General features: G+C 48.5%; 1 protein-coding gene across 4 annotated transcripts in view; it reads left to right on the top strand.

The window, feature by feature from the left end:
• The window catches only part of PAK3 (p21 (RAC1) activated kinase 3), a 112,491-nt gene that overhangs the window by 56,508 nt on the left and 30,684 nt on the right, over window positions 1-25,299 (top strand). Inside the window, exon 1 of one of the 4 annotated variants that reach the window (XM_063416918.1) lies at window positions 1,338-1,455. The exons of 2 other annotated variants lie outside the window; for them this stretch is intronic. The gene's annotated coding sequence lies outside the window, so the exon portion shown is untranslated. Of the gene's footprint in view, window positions 1-1,337; window positions 1,537-25,299 lie in introns of those variants that run through there. One more of the 4 variants, XM_063416916.1, reaches the window with a different exon arrangement.

Raw genomic sequence — 25,299 nt, forward strand, 5'->3', positions numbered from 1 at the left:
CTTAGAGGATCCTGAAAGTCATCTGTCCACGGGAGTAATTCTCTGTGGGAGTGGAAAGAACACTGACAATTTGCTCTATGGCTTGACTGTAATCACTGCAGAACCAGCCAGCTGAATGACAGATTTGACTCATACAGGGGAAGAAAACCTTGGTGAGACTTGGGCTTACAGCAGGAGGGGATGGTAGTGATTCAGCCGGGGCTGCTTGTCACGTCAGTGTGGACGTGGTGACTCAGGGAGTTCTGCTTTTGGAGAACCTGTCCTTTGAATGAGCTGTGAGGCAGCAGCCTGCTCACTCATGGTCAGAGAAGATCACATGCCGTGTGGTGGGGCTCGGATGGTTTCTTATCTCCTCGTGGATGTGGCCAGCCTTACCTTTGGCAATACAGCCAGCAGAGAATAAATCTTTATTGCTTGCCCATAGCTGCTCCACGTGTTATTACGCATACTCTGTGCATCTCCATCAGGAAAAAATCCCCCAAAAACCAAAAAAATGGTCAAAGGTGTGCTCACTTTGGTATGTAACAGCACAACCCTTTCCATTGGTGGCACTCAGAGCTGGTAGAGGTTCCTGCCAGCCCTGGGAACAAGCTCAGAGCATGGCTGGTGCTCCCACTGCTCCATACCCATGTCCCTACGGGCTCTGCCACACAGATCGTAAAATTGGTCATGTTTATCTGCATTTTTATTTCCCCCTAGAAATATTGTAAATGTGAGATCATCCTCATTAAAGCTGGGTCTGTTTCTACTTTTGATACCTTTCATGGAGGAGCTGAACTCGTGGATTCAGAAGGAGCAGGAGAGGAACCACACTTTGCTTATGGAAGCTTAATTCTAAAAGAATGAAGGAGAAGGGAAAGCACAGACGGTGATTTTTCTTCTGGTGCGCCGGGGGATGTTTGCAGGGGAGTGCCCTGTGTGTCGCAGGAGTGGCCGGCGCTGGATGCTCCAGCCTCACTCCTGCGGGGCTTCTCCCACCCCTGGATGCGCACAGGAGAAGCCCACAGGCTGGCACACGCACACGTCATCCGGGGGAGCCCCCGATTTCACGGTGCATCTCCTATTCCCAGCGGACGAAGACCAGGGAGCGTGATGCTGCCATCAGGACCCCCTTCTCCCCCGGGCCAGCACCGGCCCCGCGTCCCCGGTGCCCGCACCCTCGGCGGGGCGCCCGGCGGAGCGGCTCCGCGCCCCCCCGCGCCGCGCTTCCGCCGCGCGCTGCCCAGAAACACGAGATCAGCCCCCAGCCCCAGCCGCGGCGCGCGTGTCGTCACCGCCCGCCCGCCGCGCCCATTGGCTGCGCCAGCGCCGCTGCGGCGGCCCCGCGACGCGCGGGGCGGGCGGGCGCGCGCGCGGCGATTGGCGGCGCGGGGGGACGGGCCGCGCCCGGGGGGCGCTCGGCGGCGATGAGCGGCGGGGGACGGGCGGGGCGGCGATGAGCGGCGGCGGCTGCAGGTAACCCCGGCCGGGCGGGCAGCGAGCCACCGCGGCTCCCGGGAACCCCGGCCGCGCAGCAATGACCCACCGCAGTCCCAGGTAACCGCGGCCGGGGCGGTTCCACATAACCGCGGCCGGGCCCTGCGGCCGCCGGCGGAGCGCGGTGCCCGTGGCCGCGGCTGCGGCGCGCCGTCTCCTGCCGGCGATGGGAGGATGACGCCGCGGGCAGGGCCGGGGTGCGCCGGTGCCGGGGGTGTCTCTGCGGCTCCGGGGTGCCGTTGCCGTCGGTGACACCTGTGCTGCCGGGCGGTCGGCGGCGGCCGGAGCCCGGTGTCCTGCGGGAAGGATTCGCGGCGCCGCAGCCGAAGTTGTGTCAGCGCCGGCACCGGCCATGAGCGCGGCCGCGGTGCGTGTGTTCCCCATCTCCCAACAATGCCGCCTCTGGGCTGCGCTTCTGCAGAGGAGTGAGAAATTCTGGGCTATAAATAACTCCGCCTTTTCCTTTTTTTTTTTTTTTTTCCCTTTTTTTTTTTTTCTTCTTAATACTCGTTATTGGCAACGCACATCCGATTGACCTTGGCACCTGCCAAGTTTTTTCCCGAAATCCGTTCAGGGAAGGGTGGTCTCTCGCTGTGTGTGCATGGTGGTGCCTGATGCCACAGTGGAGCCGGTCCCTGCGCTGGGCTGTCCCTTTGTCCCAGACTTGTCCACCAGCCAGCCGGGGAAGCGCTCCAGCGCGGTGTCTGCCGCTCCAGCCTTCCCTTCTCCGCCCGGGGGATGCACTCGGCACGAGGGGCCCTTTTGCCGGTCATTCAGGCGGTTTGCAGAGCCAGTTTGCCAGAAAGCCGGCCTTGTTTTAAATGCTGCGAGATATCTAACGTGGAAGGCTGAGGGAATTCAGGCAGGAGAAGCCATGGCTTCAATAGCGAGCAGCATCTCAAAGAGATGGAGGGCCGTGGCTGGGAGGAGCGGGGCTCTCCGGGGCCCTGCAGCCCCGAGCGGGGTTGAGGGGATGGATTTTGCCTCTCCTTGCTCCCCTCCGTTTGCGGGGTGGGCCCAGCCTGGCAATCCGTGTGGGGAGCGGGCAGAGCCCCTGAGGGCTCCACCTGCCCGGATCCGGCCCAGCGCCGGGGCTGCCCCGGAGGGGACGGACGCTGCTTTCTCCTGCCTTGCTGGGCACGGTCGGGGATGCCTGCACTGGGAACCTGGAGGCCGGAGATGAGCACGGGCTTTGCTGAGCTGCTCCGGGGCTGCCATGGGCCGCCTCAGAGCAGGAGGAGGGGAAGGAGGACGGGCTGTGGGGAGGGCCGGAGCCGGGTGCTGCCTGCCCGAGGGGAGAGGAAGAGGACGCTGCGGCCGGAGGGGGGATGAGACCGGCTCCCCTGGCTCCTGCCGTGGGGATCCACCTTCTGTGGCCGTCAGGCGGGGAGGAGGGGCTGGGGCACCGCTCCGGAGGAGGATGCTGTGCCGGGGGAAGTGGAAGTGTGGCTGCAGAGGAGCCTCGGGCTTCCACTCACAGGTTACCCAACGATGTGAGCAGAATGCGGGGTAAATGAGGGGTCGGGGGTGATGGGTGTAGGTCTGTAGGTTGTAGGGACATGGACTGCTGGATTGTTCGAACATAGGCTGGTGAGGAGGGGTGATGCTTGTGGCTGTGTGGAGCTGCAGCCTTGAGTGTGGAGCTGGGCAGAGGAGCTGGGGGCTGGCACAGGGCAAGGGGCTGGGGCTGCCTGGCTTCACAGCTGGGGCTGCAAGCAGAGGACGCTGTACTCCGAACCAAGATGTGCATGGATGGCATTTCTTCACTGAGTGACTCTGGATAACTAAAAGTAAGTCTCGGTAGCTCCTGTGAGCCCTGAGCTCCTGTTACAGGATTAAGTTTTGGGCCTCATGGGTCACCACTTGCAGCAGCAACAGTTTGGGAGGCAGCTGTGGCAGCAGTGCTGCAGGAGGCAATACCCAGGGTGAGCTGCTTGGGTTGTCACAGGCCCTGGGCTGGGGCCTCGTTCACCTCAGGGCTCTAAAGCGTGCTGGCTTCTTGTAGGGACTGATGGGGGCTTTGTGCCCAGCAAGACTGTGTAGGAGGGTTTCCCAGAAGTTGGTGAGCATTTTACTGATGACTACAGAGAAGAGAACCTTACCTTTGCAGGTAGACTGTTGACAGGGAAATTTCTCTCTGAGGATCTGACCAAAACTCAGAAAAATGTGTGGAAGATGGAGGCCAGATTGTCCTGTGTGTCTTGAGCTGACTCACAAAGTCTGGAGAAACAAAATAGGGCACAATTCGTTGTCTTCCTCCAACCCCCTGGATTTCTTTGCAGGTTTTGTACATACAGTTAATGGGATGAGTGAGAGACATTCAGCTCTGCAACATATTGTTGGCCATAACAAACCCAGCTCTTGTGTTAGCCATCTCCTGGCCTGGCAGCATTTGCGCCCAGAGGAGAGCTGGTTTGTGGGGATAGTCCCATTTTCAGTTCCTGTTCCCTTTGCCTGAAGCTTTCGTCTCTTTTCCTTGTAATACTTTAATTGTGACCATGGATCCAAGCGTCCCTGGAGCTGCCAGTGTTCTGGGATCAAAACCAGCTGGGAATCTGGAGGTCTTTCAGATCTGGCTACAACTCCTCCTTCATTTTAGCCATGTCTGCACAGAACTGGTCACAGGGGGATGTTGCCAGGTGTGGCTGCTGCTCTGGTTGGACTCCCTGTGACTTTGGGACACTGATAGTGCTGTCACTTTGTACCTCTCTGGTTTGGGTATTGATTTCTGTGCTTGCTGTGCTACACAGTGGGCAGGCAGGAGCCCACTGTCATCTTCCTCTTTCATTGCCATCCTTAGCTCATGCCAAAGGTGCCTGAAGCTTTTCTCCAGGAACTTAATGAGGAGGGCAGCGGTAGAGAGGGGAGAGAGGTGAATTAACTTCCATCTGTGGAAATAAAATTTTCCATTCACCAGTGCTATTTTGTGTTTAGCTAGCATTTTCTCCCTGTAGCTCTATTTTGCCTTTTACCTTTCAGACACAAATAGTTGAGCTTGTGTATCTTCCTCTGTGTTGGTTTTGATTTTCCTGTTACTTGAGGAATGGCATTAGGTAGTGGTAATTAATAGGTTTCACTGGGCTGGGGTCAGCACAGGTAGAGACAGTGATGTGAATGTCTTATCTCAGACCTGCTGTCACTGGTTGTAGCAATAATTTTATAATGGAAAAATGTGACAGAAGGATCTATGGTTTGCTAGTGGATGGTCTCAGTGCTTGGAATTCTGGAGATTGTTTCCAGGTGAACATCAACAACTGTGGCTTGTATGCAGTGAACAGCACTAGCAGTGTAGCAACAGATGTGAGAGAGTCTTGAGTGATGCAGAGCAAAGCACATCCCTGCCCTGGAGTCTTTGCTGCCAGTTCCAAAGCTGGAATAGTATTCAGTGCCTCCACGCTGGGTTTGGGGCTCGGTGTGGTGCCTTGATACAGCACTGTAAGGCTCATAAAGTTGGGGAATGGCAGTTAAGGCTGGATACACATCCTTTGCTCTGCTCTGCTCATGTGTACTGTTGTATTGCCATCAGAAGCAAATTAAGGCAGTGTGGATCCAAAACACGCTCAAGGAATCTCTGGGTAATTTCATGTTTCTTTATCGTCCTGGTGACAAAAGTGTGCTTTCTCAGGGAAAGGAAACAAAGATTTGGATGTGACCCTTTGGCTTCTGAGAGTGACATCTGGCACGTGGACCCCTGAGCTCTGTGCTGTGGTGCAGCTTGCTGCCCATGCATGTGCTTCACTTCTGCAATGTCATTTGTGTCCAGCCATAGATCCATGAGCCTGAAACAAGCTGCCATCTCAACATTGCAGTGTGGCACAGACTACAGAGCCAAACCATTCTCATTTCCTTTCTAATCCTCAAGTGTTGAAAATGCTCTGGCACCGTAGCAGGCTTGGTGGTGCTCTGCAGGGTGTATGCACGGTTGGATGCATGTGATGAGGGCAGTACTAAAACATTTCCTTGCCCTGTCACCTGAGTGGACTCATTTCTCCAGACAGTGCTGTTGGAGGGGCAGCAGCTGTGCCCCCTTCCCTCTCCCCCCTCAGTCTCTGTCCATTTGCCGGCATCAAAAAATCAGTTTCCTTTATTTAGAAAGGGCACTGGAAAGTACTTCTCTGTGTCTCTTGAGGGGAGTGAAAGGCCTAATGTTTTCCATTTTCTGTCTGCTACTTCTCTATTCCCTATTGTGAAGGAGAAAATCCTCCAGATCAGAAATTTTCTAGGCGCTTCCCTGCAGAGAGTCTTGGTTCAACCTGCAGTGCCCAGATGCCAGCTCATATTTATCAGGTGCATCCAGCCACTCCTCAGATGAACCACAGGGCTGCTGGTGCATGGCAAACCTGAGAGGGAAAAACTGAAGGCACACAATTAAAATCCTGGGCATTTGCTAAAGCTGTTTTTAATGTCTCCTGCCCTCACAGGCAGAAGACTGTGGACTTGGATTTGGGATGCTCTTGATGTGTCACCAGAAAATCTGTCATATGTGTGCTTGCAGAAATGGAGGCTTGGGAAATGCTCTTAATTGTGATTCTGCTCTGCACAACACAGATTGTCATGCTCAGAGCTCAGGTTTGTTTGTATCAGGGACAGACATTGATACCACAGCTCCTATTGGCGCATGAATATTTCAACAACTGAAGCGATGCCTGCTCCAGAAAAGAGCTGCTTACATCCACGTTTGATCTCTTTAGCAAGCCTAGGCAGCTCAGGTTGGCATTTCCTACAGATGTGGTCTACATCAGCTGTGCTGTGCTGTGCTGTGACTCTCTTCATTCCAGAGAGTTCAAGCTGGGAAGAAGGGAGATTTCTAGCAAAAAAAAAAAGGACTAAATCAGACTGAATTTGCTCCTGGATTTGTTTTGTTTTCAGGAAGGTGCCTTGCACTTTGTAGGATGCATGAGAAGGAGGTGGGGTAGTATTTGGAAGTATCTAGAGTAGCAGTCTGTGGGGACAGTCTCCTTTCATTTCTGCCTCACATCCTGTACCACACCTTCCCTCCATTGCCTTGTTGCACTGGGGCAATGCAGAATCCTCCTCTTTAGGGACACTAATGAATAATGTTCAGCATTTCAGAAGGAGTAATCTGAGAGTGGAGTCTTACTCTTTTCTGCAGTATATTGACAGTTCACACACAGAGGTCGTGTCCTGGACCATTCTTGAAATCTACTGTGGTACTGAAATGCTGGAACTTCTGCTGCCTTTGTGTGTTTCTGAAGTCAATTGTCCACAAAACGTCTTTAATTAAAGGGCACTTCTACACCACAACTTGGAATAGGAACAGAGCAACCTGCTCTTCAGGGCATGCCCTGTCTTCTCCCATGGTCTGTGGAGCACTCTGGACACTCCAGGTCAATGCCAGTCTTGTTCATGTAGTAAGGAGAGGCAGTAAAAATCTGGTTACAAGGTAGTTTTCCAGTTCCAAGTGCTTGGTTTGGTAAGCTCTCTCTCCTCTCACGTAGTGAGCACAGCAGCACGTGGATGAAGTTCCCAGGCCCACGCCTCACACAAGAGGTCTGTTGCCTGATTCTTGAGTATTTTTGGAGCTGCATTTCGTGTTGTTTGTGCTGCTGATCTCAGCAGAATGGCAGAGCCTGCCCTCATGGGTACAGCTGAACACATGTGACTCTCTGAGGATTGCATCTCTCCTGAGTGTAATTGTTGGTGTGCTGGAATAGGAATTACACATAGCTGTGTATGTACTCACAAGTAGCCTGGTAAACATAATCCCAAAATCAGTAGGACTGGCTTTTGGGCAAGGAGAGGAAAAAGTTGTGCTCTTGCATAATCCAGCAGCCTCTGAAGCACAAGTTGTCACCAGACTGATGGCTTTTGGTGGTGGGGTCGTTAGGCAGAAGACACCTTGCACTGGCCTGCCCTGCAGTGAGGCATTGCCTTGTGATCCATGGAGCTGGCCGTGTGTGACTCCTGATTTTGCCATGGAAAGGGCAGCTCAGGCTCCCTTCAGGGCTCACTGGAATTTTGAATGTTGGTTCAAAGAAGGCAGTGAGCAGTAGGTGCATGTGTCTAGCATTTTTCTGCACTCTGAGGATCTCAAAGCATATTTTCTGTGAAAACTATTTCAAAGATTTACAATAAATGCCTAAAAGTCAGGCCTGGAAAAAAAAGCATAGATGTGTTAAGGCAGGGTCTGACTGCTCCAGGGGGGGCTGGGTGCCAGCTTGACTCATGTCAAACACAGTGGAAACAAAAGGATGAAGTCAGATGCCCAAGGTCATCAGTAGGGTGCTGTCAGAGCAATGAAAGATAGCAGTTAGAAGTAAACATGATTGAAGTTTTGTGTTCTGAACTCACTGTGGAGAATAGTGCTGTTGGTGTGGCTGGGAACCTTCAAAACCTGGGCTGGTGGTGCCTAAATGGGTCCATGGCAACTAAGAAGAACAATTTCCATCCAGCAGTGCCGGGGAGAGAAGAGCCCAGGCACCCCTGAGGCCACGGGGCTCATTTGAGACACACAAAGTGAGGGAGGGACATGTTGGATGGAGAATTGCTACCTGTGATACGTGAGGTGTTAAACACATCTGACACAGGGAGCTTGAGAGGAGGTCTGGATTCAGGATGTGCCTGTGCTTAGCAGCAATGTTCTGTTCTGTGGGCACAAAGACAAGGCCCCCAGCCCTGCTCAGCTGCTGCAGGCTGGTGCCAGGCTGTGTTTTCAGGTAGCCTTTGCACTCTGCACAGTGGCCACAGAACCTTGGAGTGGGAGGTGTTAGGGACCCCGGGCACTGGGGATTTAAATGTGATTTAGACCCTTTGCGTTGCCTTTAGCTCGTAAGTGTTTGGGAGGGGTGTCCTTGTGTGCGTACGTATCATATGCAAATGGATTTTGAGTTGTGTGTTTTGTCTGAATTTAGAAAAGGAGTGATGTGGAGAAAGAATCCTCCAGGAAATGCTGCTTTTGCAAGCAAAGGCCTCTTGACTGTGATTTGTGGGGGAGGAAGGAGTGGGAATGAGGGGGAGGCTCACTGAGGTTTTCTTCTTTTCTTGTTGCGTTTTGGGAAAACTCCAGGCAAGGCCCACATACAGTCGGATGAATCAGCCTCCCTTTTGCCATAAGTAATTGGCAGCTCTAGCTGCAATGCAGTTTTGATGTATGCCTAATACACTTTTCCTTAGTTAATTGAGAAGAAACACTGCAGTAGATGTATGATGTTGAGTTGGCCTTTGTATGGAGTCTCTGAGTAGGGAGATACTGTAGGCTGCTCCTTGAGAGGTTGGAATTTGCTGCAAATGATATTCCATACTCTAGTCTGAGGGCTGTCATTGCTGTTCATCTGCTGTAGAAAATACATTTCCTGTCTCATACACGTGTAGAGAGCACTGTGAGTTGGCACATGGCACTGTTACTCAGTGCAGGGTTTCCTTGGAAGAGTCTGATTTTATAACAACTTCAACAGAATATTCATGCTCTTAGACGAGTGGCTGTTCTTGTGCTGACAAATAAAGCATTTTGGCCTTCTCATATTCCTGTAACAAAATGAAAATCACTTGTTTTCTAAAGCATCTGGTGCCAATTTAGACTCAGAGCTTTCTGTGTCTGCTCTAGGATTTCCACTGGGCTTGGAAAACTTACCAGACAAGCTCAGCATTCACCACGGGAAGAATCTGGAGTAACTGGAGGGCTTTCTTGTCCTGGAAACAGGACATGGAGCAGTTGCCCTTGGCAGGCTAAGACTTGCCAAATGCCTTGCATTTCCTGTTGGAAGCCTATTTTTACACAGAAGGACTATATTACTTTCACAACTGTGGTATCTATTGGTAAATATTAGCTTTAATAACATGCACTTCACCTTCCAGAATATCAACAGTGCAGTGAAATAGGTGTGCAGTACTGGGGCAGTAGCATCAGTGTTTTCAGGGGTAAATATTGTACCTGTATTTTATAGCATTTGAAAATTCATTAGAAATAAGTCCCTTTGAGGAACCTGTAGTCACAAAGGTGATTATCTGAGCCTTGGAGTTTTAGTCATGGCCAAAGCTTCACTAAATGTTGTCTAAAAGAGAGAATAAGCCTGGCCTTGAATTATTCTTTCATGGGATTGCTTCATGTGCAGGCAGCATGTGGCCTGCCTCCCTCCAGTTGTCCTGAGGTGGAAGAAAACAGGTACAAATGTGAAGTCTTCACAAGGGACAACTGAAACAGTTGGCTCTGGAGCATTTTGCACCAGAAGTGAAACACAGAAATGATTCTTTTTGCCATGTACCTTTGTAGGGTCCAGAAAGGACTCTTGGCTGTTTGAGGATACAAACACATAGAAGGCAGAGTACTCCCTTCCATGCATACTTGGCAGAGGAACACTCCTGCTTGTTTGATTCAGTGTGTTCCATGTGTCTGGGGAGGGGCTGTAGGGAGCCAGCTGGGCTGTGCTCTTTCTCTCCAGTTCACTGGACAAGTGTTTCATGTTTTCTTCAGCTTAACTTTAAATGGACATTATTCTACCCCATTTTGAAAAGGAATTGGTATCTTTACAGCTCAGGCTGATACATAACTAACCTTTTTCTTTCATGAACAAGGTCATTACATCATGATGCAGTAATCCTGTCTAGGATAAACCATCCTCTCTCTGTGTCTCTGCTGCTTTTATCTGTGTTTGTGTGCACGGTGGGGAGGAGACATGAGGGGAGAGAAAAAGTTTTGATTCTGGCCAGTTAAACTGTGTTGAGAGAATAATATGTGGGTTGTGTGATGCAAAGGGCTTTTGTCTCAGAGCTATTGCTTTGATACTTTATCCACAAAGAGAAGCTCCACAGTCTCAAGTCAGAAGAGCCTGGGGATGAAATTACACCTTTGCCAGGCTATGACAGGTTAAACTTTATGGAGATGCAGGTAGCAAATTATCCACAGACTGAATTGCAAAGGAGGGCTTTAAAAACCTGCTGAGGAGATTAAGTAGATAAAAATATTTAGTTGTTTAGTGTCCCTCTTTTTGTCAAGAGTGCTTGAAGCAATCTGTGAGGGAAGGAGGGACAATGTTGTTATCTTGGTCTGAGCCCAGAGGAACCTGAGGGATGGAGCAATGGCAGTATGGGTGGAACAGGGAAAAACAGGAGCCAGCAGCAGGAGCCAGCCACATTCCCTGGCCATTAGACTAAGCTGCTTCCCTGCTTGTTGCAGTTTCTAATTTGTCTTGGATGTGTCTGTGTATTTTTCCCGGGTCAGTTTATACCACAGTATGTCATTCATGGCTAGCCCGGGGTGTGCCCAGTGAGGTTGGGTTCATAACTATTTTAGATTCACTCACAGAGGGATTAGGTGACGTGGTTGCCTGGACAGCAGGGGCTGTGCTTGGTGACCCAGTGGGTCTCTCCCAGCCCTGTGTAACCCGAGGTGATGCCATCGCTGCAGCAGTGCCAGTGATGTAATTTCAGACTGTCTGGCCTGAGCAGCAGGGAAGGCAGGGAGGCTGCTCATGTGTTAGGCAGGCTGAAGCAGAGGATAGACAGGGTTTGATTCAAAATGAAAGCAGGTAACTCAGCAAAGTAGAGCAGGTGTATTAGTTGTTGACTCCATCTTTCACCTGCTCAGAGGGGAAATAGCCCCTACTTATTTTACTGAACAGCTCTGAGTCTGTTACAGATTAAGACAAATAACTAAGTTGACTCATCAGGTTGTAGTGTCTCAACAAACCACTTTAAAAGATGCCAGGTCCTCTCTGTGGGCGGATGCTAAAGTGGCAGAACTATCAGAGAAACATATTTAAAATCACATGAAGACTTCACTGCTAGCATCACGCCACGTTTGTGGCAGTGGCAGAGGACATGTCTTCCAGGCTGGAAGTGACAGACACCCGTAGCTGTCACAGGACAGGACTGTGGTGGAGCCCTTGCAGGTCGTGCTGGCGTGGGCACGGTGCTGCACTCACAGCTTGTGCAGCAGACACGTGCAGCAGCTTGCTTGGAGTGCAGCACAGAGCTCACATCGGGCTGTGGAGACTGAGCTGTGGCTCAGCAGCCCCTGCTCCAGTCAAGGGACACCAATAATAACCACTGTAGCCTCAAGATAATATTTCTATGCTTTGTATTTGTCCTTAATTTATTAAATCCCCAAATCCAAGAGTCTTCTTATGGAGATTACCTGGCTGACAGTATTTGCATCATGTTTCATCTGTACTGACTGTTGGTGCAGGTAGGGTCTGTTCAGTGTCAGTGTTTTAATGGAGAAGGGGAGATTTCTAAATTAGATGAATTAATTATGCTCTTTAATATTTCTGTTACTAAAAAAATTCTAGCAAATGAGTGTGTACTAATTTATTTGCATTATTGGTTTGTGTCTGTTGTATTCAGTGCAGAGTCTCAGTGCAGTGCAGATGAGAATGTTTGGACTCAAATTCCAAGGAAATGACCATGTTTGAGAAAAACCATGGCCAAAGCAGCACTTCCCATTGATTGGCTTCTCAACAGCCATCTGTTATGGTAGTTTTGACTTTTTTTCCCTGCCAGGCTAAATTTCAGAGCAGTGTTGATTTTTTTTTCTTCATATAACTTGTGATTTGCTGAGTTACAGGTGACAGCAGCTTTCCTCTGTCCTTAAGGGGTCATTCTGCATATCTGTGTGTGTGTTTAAAAGCTGCAGAATCACATCCTAAAAGCAAAGTCCTCTAAACATGCTTAGCTTAGTGTAATACTTTTCCTTTTGCACTTAGTTTTAAAGCCAAATATTATAAAAACAACTGTCAGTGCTTTGATGTGTGTTCCTAGTTTTCTCATTGCTGCTATTAATATTGCATGCCCGGTTGCTCCGTGGTGGGTGTCAGTGCTCTGCAGCAGCAGCATCTGTGAGAAAGGAGCTGCTGCCTGGCATGGAGTAAAATTTAGGCCAGCTGTGGATGCTGGAACCACATCTTAGAGACTTTTCCTCTGGGCTCTCCCTTCCCTGTGCTTGGCCTGAGCAGAATTTCTGGTACCCAGAGCCCCACAGCCTGTGGAGCTGCATTTCTGTGTTAATGGCTGAGCCTCACTCTCTGAAAAGGGAAGGCAGGGCCTGAATTCCTGCCCTGTGCTCGTGCTGCTGGCATTCCAGAGGGCTGCTTCCCCTCAGCTCAAGGGCTGTGCTCTTGCTCACTTTGAGCAGTGCTTGAGATGTCTCCCCCTGCTCCCATTCAGCACAAGTGGTGTTTTATGGCTCTGGTAAAACAAGGGAAAAATGCAATTACAACTCTGGCCCGGTACTTCAGAGGAAGCCAGTTTTTCTGTGGTTTTTGTCTGTCATGTTGGGGAAAACATTATCTCTCTGGCCTTTAGCTTTAATTTCTAGGCATATAACCAGGTTAGAATTGAGAGAGGAGGGGAAAATAAACTCTAAGGAGCATCCCAGCCAAGTCTTAGATACAGAGGCTGTGTGTTTTGCCCGATGTTGAATTATTTTGCAATTAAACTTCTGGGATGTGAATGGATTTCCAAGCCTGTGTCAGAGCTCTCACAGAGATGACCTGACAGAGATTACTGTCAGCAAAAAAAACCAGTCTGTCAGTACCATTTTCTTATTTAACTACTCTGGGGCATCATGACACAACTTCTAGTTTAGAGGACAGTCCTTATGAAAAATGGTGATTATTGGCCAAATCCTGCATGCAGTTATGTGGTCTGACCTTAACTTTTCATTTAATTTACAGAATTGAGGTTTATAAAATAGCTGTGTTTAATAACGCATCGATTCTTATCTTGATGTGACATCCTGGATGGCATTTGCAATCAGAACATGATCTCAGGATTTCTTCTGTTTTCCAGCACACATTCTTTCCTTCTGTAGCTGGCTTCAAAGTCCTTTCCCTCTCACAAGATTTCCTTTCTCAAGAGTTCTCGGGACAGGCATTTTTCAGATCACTGCAGGCATAGGCCAGTTACTCAGAAAAGGGCTTCAACCCTGGAGGTGCTTCCTTATAGACAGAGGAAAGATTACATGTTTCTGCTCTCTATGCAGCCTTTGGAAGAATGGAAACTTGTTTTTTTTGAGGGCAAATAAACCTTCTGCAAAGACTTGGGAAGTGATTCATCTCCTTTACACAGTCCTCAGTATCAGCTTGTCAGACTGGGATCATATGTTGCACTTTATGGTATAATGCCCCAGAATGTAAATTAGATCAAGACACTCCTGCAGTTTGCAGCAGCCAAAGTTATATTAGTGCTGATGATAATTGCTGAGAGAGTATAATGATTACCCCAGATAATCATGGCTGAGTTCCATCAGAAACGCTGAACACTCACCTTCTGATAAAGGGCCCATCTCTCAACTGTGGTGAGACTTTGCTGAGCTGGGAGTGGTGAGAGCCCAGAAAAGTGGCACTCTCCAGCTCTTGTATCCCATTTAGATACTGGAAGGAAGTTCTGTGCTTGTCAGGAAAATGGGACAGCATAACTGTTTTGCTTATAAATCTGCTTTGAGTGTGTAGACAGCCACTGTAAACATGTTTGTGCAAATTCCAGCCTTTGCCTTGATCCGTTTCGTGCAATTGGATTGTCAAACTAAGCACTGCTGGCTGCTGGAAGAGTTAGGGTAGAGTTCAGTTGTGTTGGCATTGCAGTTTAAATTATAATAAGTAATTTTTTAGGGAGACTCTGGCCAGTGTATTCTGTGTTGTGAGCTGGGTGAAGGAGCTGAAGGAGAGGCTGATGAGTTCCAGCAGATCAAATCTTGGTGGTCCTCTCCTCCCCTCTGGTGGGAGTCACCATCCTTAGAGCCAAGCTGCAAGAATGTCTGCCTCAGCGTTTGCTGCTGTGGAGTAGCAAACTTATCCCAAATCCCTTTGGTGGCACTTTAAGTTAAGTCAGCAGATGCTGCACAGAAATAGTTTAGTACAGACACATCTTCCAATCTGCCAGACTCTCTGGGTGAGCAGGCTTTGGCAGAAGGGCTGCTCCAGAGCGTCTCACGGGACACGGCGATGTCACACGGCTGCCTTTGCACGTTCAGAGTGTGTGGCCCTGTGCCCATCTGCAGAGCTCTTTAAAAGGTTCTAGGCCAAGATCATCGTTCACTTGTTGTAACTCACATGTTGTGCTTGGAGACACTGATTTGTGTTGAGTCCAGCACCACAGGTTCCTACAGAGGATAGATCAAAGTTGTCTGAGGCATGTATGTCAGATAGTCATCACAATAATGGGAAATAACAGCAATCCCTCACCTTCTACCTTTTCTAAGCACTGAGCAGTCGTTAATGAATTAATAATCTGCACAGAATCCCTGGGAGATGGCCAGCAGGTTGGTTTTTTGTTGGAGGGAGGTTGGGTGGAGATCTGACATCCTTGGACTGTGGACAGCTCATCTTGGGATACACGTCTGTGTATACACAGCACCACTCACAGGTAACTGGAACCTGAGCTCGCCCTGTTGTGGGGCCAGGTAGGAAATGGTTTTGTATTTGATATCTCCCAGGAAACAGGGTCGTTTAAAGCTTTTGAGAAAAGAGGAAATGCTATTAGGATTTTACGGAGGAGTGGAAAAAGTTCTGGGGAATCTGGATCTTCTGCCTTGCACCTCCAGTGCTGGTGCCTGCACTGAGCCCAGGTTTCCCAGCCTCAATTCTGTGCTTTCTTCAGCTGCTCTCTGAGAGAACAGAAATGCTCTTCCTTCTCTGTTTTCTCTAGAGACACATCTTTCTGATGAAGCCTTCCCAAACAGTGGCATATTCCCCTGAAAAGATTCTCTTTCAAGCTACTGACATGTAACTTGCTGAAAAATTTATGACCAGTTCCTGTCAGAGACCTTGCCTTTCCCCTGAGCAGGGCTGTGCCTGTCAGATGCCTTCAGGGAGGAGGAATCTGAAGCGCAGGATCAGTCCCAGGTGACCAGGGATTTGTTACAGCATAATTGTAGCCACTGAGAAATGAGGGAATGCAGGCACAGTGTAATTATGTAATTGGCCAGAGTCCCCATGATAAGTCAGTTACAGAGCAGAAGAGAAGAACATCTGATTCTTGGCACTTCCTCCTGTGCTCCCGCACAGGGAGCAGGATGGCAAAAGTCCTTCTGATTTTTGGGTACTGAAGGCTGTTTGAAAGGCCTTAGCTCTTTATGAGAATGTCATTAGTAGAATTAATTTTTTGAAAGAAATCAGCTACTGGGAGATGCAGCTGAAGAGTGGGGGACTGGGGGTCAGGGGCTGCAGACAAGCAGAGGGGCTGTGATTAATGTGTGTAGCAGGAGAATATTCAATAAGGAATGTGACCAGGTGCACTTGCTCCTAGACCCGTAGGCAAGTATTTAAATGTCAGAACATGGAGGTGAACGTGTGCAGCAGTACACTAGGGCAAAAGATGATTTTGCTGTCATTGTTTTCAGCTGATAGTGATTGCTGTTCCCTGGAGTACAGGAGATGCTCTGTACAATTTAATTCAGAATATAGATTGGATGTTTTAGGTGCTGTGTGTGCAGGGGGCAGAACCAAAGCACTCCAGTTGCATTTCCAACCTTACAACTGCTGGTGGTGAATGCTGGGCTGCAAGAGGAGGAGTTTGGGCTCCTCTGTGTATCAGGGACAGGCGGTGGCTGGTTTGTTAATTTATATCATTTTTGCATCCATAGATTTATTAGGACAATTTGGAATGGTAATTTGATCTCTGTGCATTGATTTCCTAATTTGTAAACTCTTTGCAGACGGGTGCTGTGCTGTGGCTGGCTCAGGCTCATTCAGCTTCTGATGCTGAGGGTGAGCTCTGTGGGGCACAGGCTGCAGGGTCTGCCCTTAGTACCTTTTCTCATTTAGGCTAAAAGGCTGAGACTTCTGCAGTGGAAAGCCCAGGATTCTGGCCCTTGCTCTACAGATAAGTGTGTGATTTGTCTAATAAGAATTCACTGATTAATCCAGAAGTCCTTCGAGATTATTGGAATTAGGGATGGCTGTTACTGGCGTTCATGGTGTCCAGGGATTTAGTTAATTCTAGCTGGTGAAGGACTTCATAAACCTGAAATAAATCACTCTTCAGATGCCCAAAATGTTAGCATTCTGTAAAAATATTTTCTCGACAATGGAAGAAAAGTAATTACGGGAAGTAACAGAGGAACAAGATCTGTAAAATGTTGCATTTATTTAGGAGGCTGATCAGAGTCTGAAGATAGTGAAATAGCAATAAACCATGATGTGATGTCCCACATTTTCCAGCAGAGACTCGTTCCGTGTGCATCCTGCGTCAGCCCAGATCAGACTCCCAGGTCCCAGGGTGAGATGCAGAGCTGTGCCCACCGGTACAGCAGGACTTGCATGTGCCTGGCATGCCCAGAAAATGACCCAGGGCTGCCCATTCTGTGCCACGGGCTGTGCTCGCAGGGTTTGTGCAGTTATTAGCTGGCAGCCTGGCCTTGCCCCTGTGGCAGGCAGCCTCAGAGCCTCGGAGATGCCCTTGGCTTGGGTGGGAGCAGAGGGAACGCAGCCCTGCTCATGTCTGAGTCACAGAGAGGGCAGGCAGCCAGGGCTGCTCCTCACAAAGCCGAGGAAGCCGAGTTCATTTCGCTCTTAAAGGAGTGTTTAGCTCGCAGATTGGAAGGGCCCATAGAAATCTGATACAGCATTACTGGAGTCTATTCAGACGCTTTGGTGGAAATTGAATTAGACTTGAAATGTGCTAAAGTCTTTGCACTTTTAGCTGTAATGATGATGCTGATAAGCAGAATTGAATTAAAGATGATAAAGGAGAGAGCTGTCTTCATTGTACTTTACCTGTTTTCTCTTGAATCTCTAGAAATGTCTGCATCTAGATTATTTCAGGTTTTGTTTTGTTTCCCTGTGGTATCATACTCTCTTTAATAAATAATTTGTGGTTCTTTGTGCAATTTTTCTTTACTCCTGAAGGGAGGAGATCCAGTTTCTTATCCCTTTTGGCTTTGAGGTGTGTAGTTGCAAACAGCTTCTACCGTGTTTCTTCTTAACATTTCCTCCTGTTCACAGTTGTGCCTGCACCCTGGGAAAAGTTTACTCAATGCAAGGTAAATATTTTCTCTGTTCTGGTACATTAAGGTTTTATTGTTTTATTTTGTTTCTGATAACAAATAAAAGCTGTTTGAGCGCAAGAAATTACTGATTTTGCAAAAAAACCATTCATCTCTTAAAACTGAATGGATACTTTCATTCAGGTATAAAGACTAAACAGGGTGGGTGGTCACTGTCTTTTCCTAGAGTCTGCTCTTAAGTTTTCCTCTGAAATTTATCACAAGGGGAAACAAAACTCTGAATGTTTACAGGAGTAGATCCTTGGCTGGTTTTCTGTGGTCGCTTTCTCCTGTCCTAGGTCTGTGTATCTCAGTGGTGGGATGGATCTCTAATCTGCCAGGCAGTCCTGGCAAAGACTGGGGGGAGTAGGAGTAACTTTTTGGGGAGTGACTTTTTCTTGCTATAACTTGTTTCACTGGGACGGGGCACTAATGGTGCACGGTGTTGGTGACAGGAGTTCTGAGGATGGTGCTGGCTGGTGTATCACGACATGTAGTCTTGCAGGATACTCCATGGGGTTGTTCTCATGGTCCTTTCTCCTGGTTTGTGTCCCAGACAGTGCTGGTGACTAGAAATGGACATGTCAGATTGCAGGGACTGTAGCTCATGGCTCCTTTTCTGTCTGAGTAAATGCACTTTGTGAGCTGTGAGGCATCGCTGGTAAATGGAATGGGACACTGGCTTTGCATATTTGCTCTTAGGTTTGCTGCTGAGGCATCCTGGTGTTGCTGTGAGCTGCTGTGTAGGACTTTGGTACCTCAGGGCTGGGCAGGGAAAGCAGGCATCAGCCCAGGGCTGTAAATCAGGGAGGAGCTGACAAAACCAAGCCAGTAGCAGAGCAGCTTCTTGTGATGCTCATCACATCTCTGGCTCCAAGAATTTCTTTAAAGGCCCCAGAGGTAAAGGCAGGGCCAGGAATTAACCTCACTGAGAATAAGTTCACTCAGTGATGATTCTTAGATCATAATTAGTCTTTGTGGCCTGTAATTTAGTGTGGCTTTTAATTGGTTTACTGTATTCTGTGGTCTTCCATTTCTGTTACAGTCTTTTAATCAAAACCTCCTTTTTTTAAGGCCTTGCAGGGACATAAGTTTCTATAAAAATGATAATATTTCTTTATCAAATGTGTTCATCATTTCATGTTTGCACAGTCCTGCTGCCAAGCAGTGGATGGTTCTGTCTGTCAGCTCCTGTCAAGCTAAAGTGATAATACCTCTGATTTTGTGAGGGAGTTTTTTATCAACAGCTTGTATTTGCCCACTGATCTCAGAACATTTTTTTTTATTCTACATCTTCAGCATTCAGTGGCATTTCTCCCATCTGAGATTGCCTCTTATCGCTGCAGCTGGCTCTACAATCCAGCTGGAATCAGATTCATCTTTGATTTAATGGCAGAGCAGCAAACGTGGCTGTAGAATGGCTGGCAGCATCTCGTGCAGAGCCTGACTACTGAGAGTCTGTGAGGGTTTATTGCAGAGATCCTTCTTTCTCCAGGATCATCCTCAGGCACTGCGTTCTCTCTTGTTATTCACGTTCTGGAGAAGCTGCACTGTGAAGGTGTTCTGTTCCTGTGTGTGTTCATCCCATTGCTCTGAGCTGAGCCTTGCTCTTTGTGCCTCTCTCTGTGCTGTGCTCTGGACAACAGAGCCCGGATTTCCAGCAGCCTCTCCGTGTGCCCTGGGCTCCTTTAATCCCATTCTTGCTCTCAGGGTGTGTCAGTGCCAGGGTGTTCCAGGTGCCTGTGCTGTCTGGGGCTGTTCCTGCAGCCAGCTCAGGCTCCTCTCTCACCTGGCGCTGGAGTTTCCCCATTTCCCTGGGCACCTCCCTTCGGTCACACACAGACAGGGGGATGCACAGCTTTGTAACCAGAGCATTTCATCTTTGCTTCAGGGTTTGGCCTAAACAGTGGTGCCTTTAGACAGGTTTGTTTTGTCTGAGATCAGACAATATTTCAGCTGTTCTGCGTTGGGTTTTTTTTAGATACTGACCCTGGCAACAGTGTCTTGCTCACTTCTCATCATTTTCTGCCACTTAGTAAAATTATTTTACCTCCAATTTCCTTGTCTTTTCCTCCTCGAGGACGGATCAGTGTAAAGGCTCTGTTCTCACTGCTGTTGATGTTTTATTCCTAGCAGTGTGTGTGCTCCCAGCTAGGGAGTCACGAGTGTCTGTGCCTCGGTGCTGTGTCAGACACAGCTGGGGCTCGCTGCTGTGTCACTGCTCCTCCCTGGCCGTGTCACTGCTCTTCCCTGGCTGTGTCACTGCAGCTGCCCTGCTCCTCGCTGGCTGTGTCACTGCTCCTCGCTGGCTGTGTCACTGCTCCTCGCTGGCTGTGTCACTGCTCCTCGCTGGCTGTGTCACTGCAGCTGCCCTGCTCCTCGCTGGCTGTGTCACTGCTCCTCACTGCCTGTGTCACTGCTCCTCACTGCCTGTGTCACTGCAGCTGCACTGCTCCTCACTGGCTGTGTCACTGCTCCTCTCTGGCTGTGTCACTGCTCCTCTCTGGCTGTGTCACTGCAGCTGCCCTGGCTGTGTCACTGCTCCTCCCTGGCTGTGTCACTGCTCCTCCCTGGCTGTGTCACTGCTCCTCTCTGGCTGTGTCACTGTTCCTCACTGGCTGTGTCACTGCAGCTGCCCTGGCTGTGTCACTGCTCCTCCCTGGCTGTGTCACTGCTCCTCCCTGGCTGTGTCACTGCTCCTCTCTGGCTGTGTCACTGCAGCTGCCCTGGCTGTGTCACTGCAGCTGCCCTGGCTGTGTCACTGCTCCTCCCTGGCCGTGTCACTGCTCCTCTCTGGCTGTGTCACTGCTCCTCCCTGGCTGTGTCACTGCTCCTCTCTGGCTGTGTCACTGCAGCTGCCCTGGCTGTGTCACTGCAGCTGCCCTGGCTGTGTCACTGCTCCTCCCTGGCCGTGTCACTGCTCCTCTCTGGCTGTGTCACTGCTCCTCCCTGGCTGTGTCACTGCCCTCACACAGGCTCAGCAGGCTGGGTGTCCCTCCTGGCATCTCTGCTGGGACAGAGATGCACCCCCAGACCCTTTGCCCTTGTTTGTACTGACTGAGGAATAAAGACAGGCAGAGGAGCTGCTGAGGTTTTCTTCTCTCCTTGAGTGCTGCTTCTCTGATGTCCTCCCCATTTCCCAGCCTGCTTTTCTTCTTCTAGAGCATGTAACAATTCAGCTATCATTTTGTGCCTCATAAAATCCTCAATTAATGGACAGTTTCCTTCAAAGCCTGAAGTTGTTATTATTATAAATACATATATATTATTATAAGTAGGGGTATCAAACAGTTGTAGTCTTCAGCCAGCAGAACAGTAAATGTTGATGGACTCTTTTAAAAACAAGTTTCTTTGCAAAGCTTTTATGCCACAATCTGATGTGTGTGTGCCACAAGGAATCTATTTCGGGTCCTGCTGCTGTCCTCTTTTCTCTTCCCTTGCTCTTTTATTTGTTTACTTGTTCCTGTGCATTTGGATGGTTTCTTATTTTTGGTGCCACCTTTGACCTCATATGAGACTGTGTTAGTGTCAGCTGCTGCTCTGGGAGCTGGGACTTTGTAGGGATTTGCAGTAGGACCTAAGGCTGCTTTAGAAGCACTGAGCAAGTTCCCTTTCACAGGAGCTGTTGCAGATGTCTCCACATATTCTGGACAGAGATCTTGTGATGAGAGTACCCTGATGTGTTGGGAGTGGAAATGTCTTGGCTCTTGTCTGTTTATTTAAAAAATTTTGTGTCCTTTTGCACCAGCGGCTTGGAAAAGTGCTGCCACATTCTGCAGACAAGATATCTGTGGTTGTGCAGAGAAGTTCAGTGGTTTGCTTAGCAGAAACTTGCAGGAAGCAGGGATGAATCCCAGAAGTGTGAGCAATCCCTGCCGGTTGCTCGAACCAGGATTTGTAGCACGTGTGATTTCCAAAACCAGAGTAGTCCCTGCTGGCTCAGGAATTCTCCCACACAGGGGCTGAGGCTGAGGTGACCTGGATGCCACCACCTTTGGGGGCTTTTTGTCCCGTTCCAAGTCCAGGGTCCTTCCCTTGGTGGTGGCAGACTCTCTGCAGGAGGCCATGGACACTCCCCAAACACTTTATTTTTTCATTTAGGTCATAAGAGGACAGTGAACTGTTCTCCTGTTGTAATGTGAAGTCAGGCAGGAGGGAATCTCCACTGCTCCACTACTCTGGAGCAGATTATTTTTTGAGCAATGAAGCGTTAAATGCTGAATCCCTGTTTTAAGCAGTTTAAAAATACCATACCATTGTGATAGCTGAGAAAACAACAGATTCTGTGTGTGGATCTTGTTTTGCTTTCTGCACATAGGTGTCATTTCTTCCCTGACCTATTTAAAAACAGCATTTGTACATTTGTTCTCCTGCTCTTCCCATCCTGCTGCTCTGGAGCCAAGGTCCTGCTGGCAACTAGAAATGAGTAAGCACAAGCAGGGATGCTCCATTTCCCCCCTGTGCCTGCCCCAGATCCATAACACCCCCAAGGTACATAGGCCATTATGCACAATAAGATCACTAACTAGCAGGTGAATATTAGATATATGAACTCAGTCAGCTGTAAATAAAAGGCCTGGCAAAGAATAAAAGGCAGAACGTTGTCCCTGAGGAAGTAAATGGGGATATGATGCCTTCCTGCCCTAGTGCCCTAAAGAGGTGATGCCAAATATGGACCATACTCACCTCCCACATGAAAGGCGTGTGGCAGCCTGGGCTTTGCCCTTTCCTTCCTTGGAGGGAGGAGCTGTGTCCTGCCAAACACACCCTAAAATGCCTTGAGAAGATTGGTACAGCAAATCTCCCTGTGTGGTGTTGGTCTGTCTCTGCCTGTGGGATTTGGAGGTTTCCAGTCCATCCCTGCTAGCAGGACAGGCTGCCTGCTCTCTTGCTGGCTTCTGGAGAGCTGCACACATCGAGGCAAAGCCATCTCTTTGCATCTCTTTTTGCTTGCAGGGAAAAGGGCTGTGGCTTTCTCTGCTGAGCACTGTCAGTGGGGCTGGAACAGGCTGGGCTGGGGGTTCAGCAGGGCTGGAACAGGCTGGGCTGGGGGTTCAGCAGGGCTGGAGCAGGCTGGGCTGGGGGTTCAGCAGGGCTGGGGGTTCAGCAGCTCGTGTTTCTCACAGCTCACCTTCTGGGGGTGTGTCAGGCAGAGGATCAACTGTGGAAAAGCAGAGACAGCAACAACACCTGCAGAGAAGCCAGGGAAACAGGTCTTTTATTCTTTTTAGCCTTCCTTCTTCCAAACTTTGATTTTTTTTTTAATGTAAACAAAATGAAAAACATAATAGGCAAGCTGCCTAGTGGTTTATCAAAAGCAGCTTTAGTTCATCAGCTGGAGTTCAGTAGGAGTTTAGGATGGCCAAAAATATGAACTAAAGGACTTTCTTATGTATCTCATTTTTATTATGGAAGTCCAAGCAAGAAGAGGCTTCCTTTGATACTGCTTACAAGGTAAGAGAGAGAATAGTGATGGGAGCAAGCTTGCAAAGCCTCTGGCTGCTTTGCCCTGATGGCTGATTTTTTAGCCTGGGTGTAGCTGTGGATCAAAACTCTGAGAGTGGCCAAATTCAAGCTCCTGTGCTGGTGGTTTGTAGTGACAGAAAAAAGCAGAGTATTCCTGACAGCATGAAGTGGTGACATGGCCCTTACGTGGTCCCAGATCCATCAGTGTAACAGAGCTCTGAATCTTCTGCAGAAAGGGGCACGCAGGATGTGTAAAAGAAAATGTTGGCATTGATGCAATACCACAGCGTGGTACCTTCTGTATTCATTATTCCTGCAAGTGCACTGTCAAGGGGGAATTTTAAACCAATATTAGTAAGTCACTATGTAAAACTCTTAATGCTGCAATTCCTGACAGAAGTTTGTTTATCCCGTCTCAGAATGGATGTTTCCATTTCAAGTCCTCTAGAGGGAATTTTAAACCAATATTAGTAAGTCACTACGTAAAACCCTTAATGCTGCAATTCCTAGCAGAAGTTTGTTTATCCCGTCTCAGAATGGATGTTTCCATTTCAAGTATTTGGGACCAAGGTAGTTTTACTGGGATACAACCTGAATTCAAAATATCCCCTCCACACAGAGAACTTCTTATGAACAGCTAGTTCAGAGGCCAAAAGTTGCTTGTAGCAAGTCCAGAGGATAACTTCTGAATAAATGAATATATTGGAGGAAATCATAAGCTGCTTACAGGGTGTTTGCAAGCAGGAACAGAGAGTACATTCATCAAAGAAATTACTCAGTTTGAATAATTTGTTCAGCTCACAGCATGTTTACCTGGCTGTGAGGGGAATGGGGAAGTTTAATTGGTAAATGTTTGTGTTGTGCTTTGAGACAGTTTTATGAAAGGCAATATGAAAGGAAAGTGTTCTTGTTGTTTCTGGGGTTATAATTCCTTCTGTAGCTCGTGTGAATGCAGCCTTTTCTGCAGGGTGTATAAAGAAGGGGTGCAGTGGTTGTTTTGCAACCTGTGCATGTGGGGGAGGTCCCAAAAAAGATGTCACCACCCCACAGGGCACCCTGGCAGTGAGCCCTGCCTGCAGAGCTGCCCCACAGCCCAGGGGCACCCCAGGGTGGGAGCAGCTGGCACAGACTGCCCCGGGCTCTTACAGACCCTGCGTGCCCAGCAGAGCATCTCTGCTTCAGCTGAGGCTGAACGTGGCCATTTCTAATCAAAAAGGCCTCAGTATTGTATTTTAACTTAACAAAGTTTGACAGGGAAGACAGTAAACATCTTCCACAAAAACAGTGAAACTGTTCTGTATCTGTTCTGTCCAGCACACTGTCTGCTCTTTAAAGGAGCTGAAAGAAAACTGCAATAAACAGTTGTAGAAGAGCAGACACAGGTCTGAACTGGGCTGGGAAGTCTTCTGTAAATACCTGAACACAGTGTCTCAGAACTCAATATCTAGAGAAAATCCTTCTCAGTTACATCACCATTGATTTTGGAAATGGAGAAGTGTCACTGGGAGCAACATTTGGCCCATACAACAAAGTAATAAATATCTTTGTGCAGGAAGTATATTTATAAACAAAGAGTGAGCCTTGGCTCTTCGAGTTACATTTGCAAAGCTGCTGCCTGAAAATTGGCATGGTTCCTTCCAGTCAAGTGATCTTGGAGACAGTTTTGCTGCATCACAAGCTGCAATAGTATCTCTGAGGCTTTGAAAATGAACACCAGTGTCTCTGCAAACGGGATACTGTTTGTGAGTTTTAATTGGAACCAGTCATGTTGGAATGGTGCAGACTTTGAAATAGCAGGGCTAACCCAAGAAAGCTGTTCCAGATCTATCCCCAGTGGTCCCCACATACACAGGGGTGAGGAGCTGACTGAGATCAAGGCCCAGCATGAGCTTCTGCTCTGAACTTGAACTGAATTGAACAAATCTTTTCTGTGTATATTATGTTTTGGAGATATTTGAGTGCTTCAGATATCTTCCTTCCTCTCCTCCCTAGCTTGTCAAGGACTAGATGCAGAAATATTTCAAGACAGGCTTTTGCAAAGGGAGAGTTGAGTCACAGAGAAGCTGAATTACATATATTTAAAGTCAATGTTTGTCTTCTCACTTAAAACTGGTGGTTGGAAGAGGTAAGGAGGAAGGAAATGGATGTTGGATCATCTTCTATAACCCTGCAATAGTTATGTCAAAGCAACTGACCTGGCTGAGAATTTGATTTTAGCTTTTGCCATTTGGCTGGGAAACTCTGGCTAACACATTCAAATAACTGTTGTATTTTGGTACAGCAGTCTGTCTCTTTAAAAGCTTCCTTAAAGCCGATGGCAGTGGTCAAGTGCTCTGATGGCTCTGTTGTTTCAGCCTACAAACCAACCACAACAAACCAGCACAAACCTACCAAAAAAAAAAACCAAAAGAAACCCA

Source organism: Prinia subflava, chromosome 20 (genome assembly GCF_021018805.1).
Source record: "Prinia subflava isolate CZ2003 ecotype Zambia chromosome 20, Cam_Psub_1.2, whole genome shotgun sequence".
Lineage (NCBI taxonomy): Eukaryota > Metazoa > Chordata > Aves > Passeriformes > Cisticolidae > Prinia > Prinia subflava.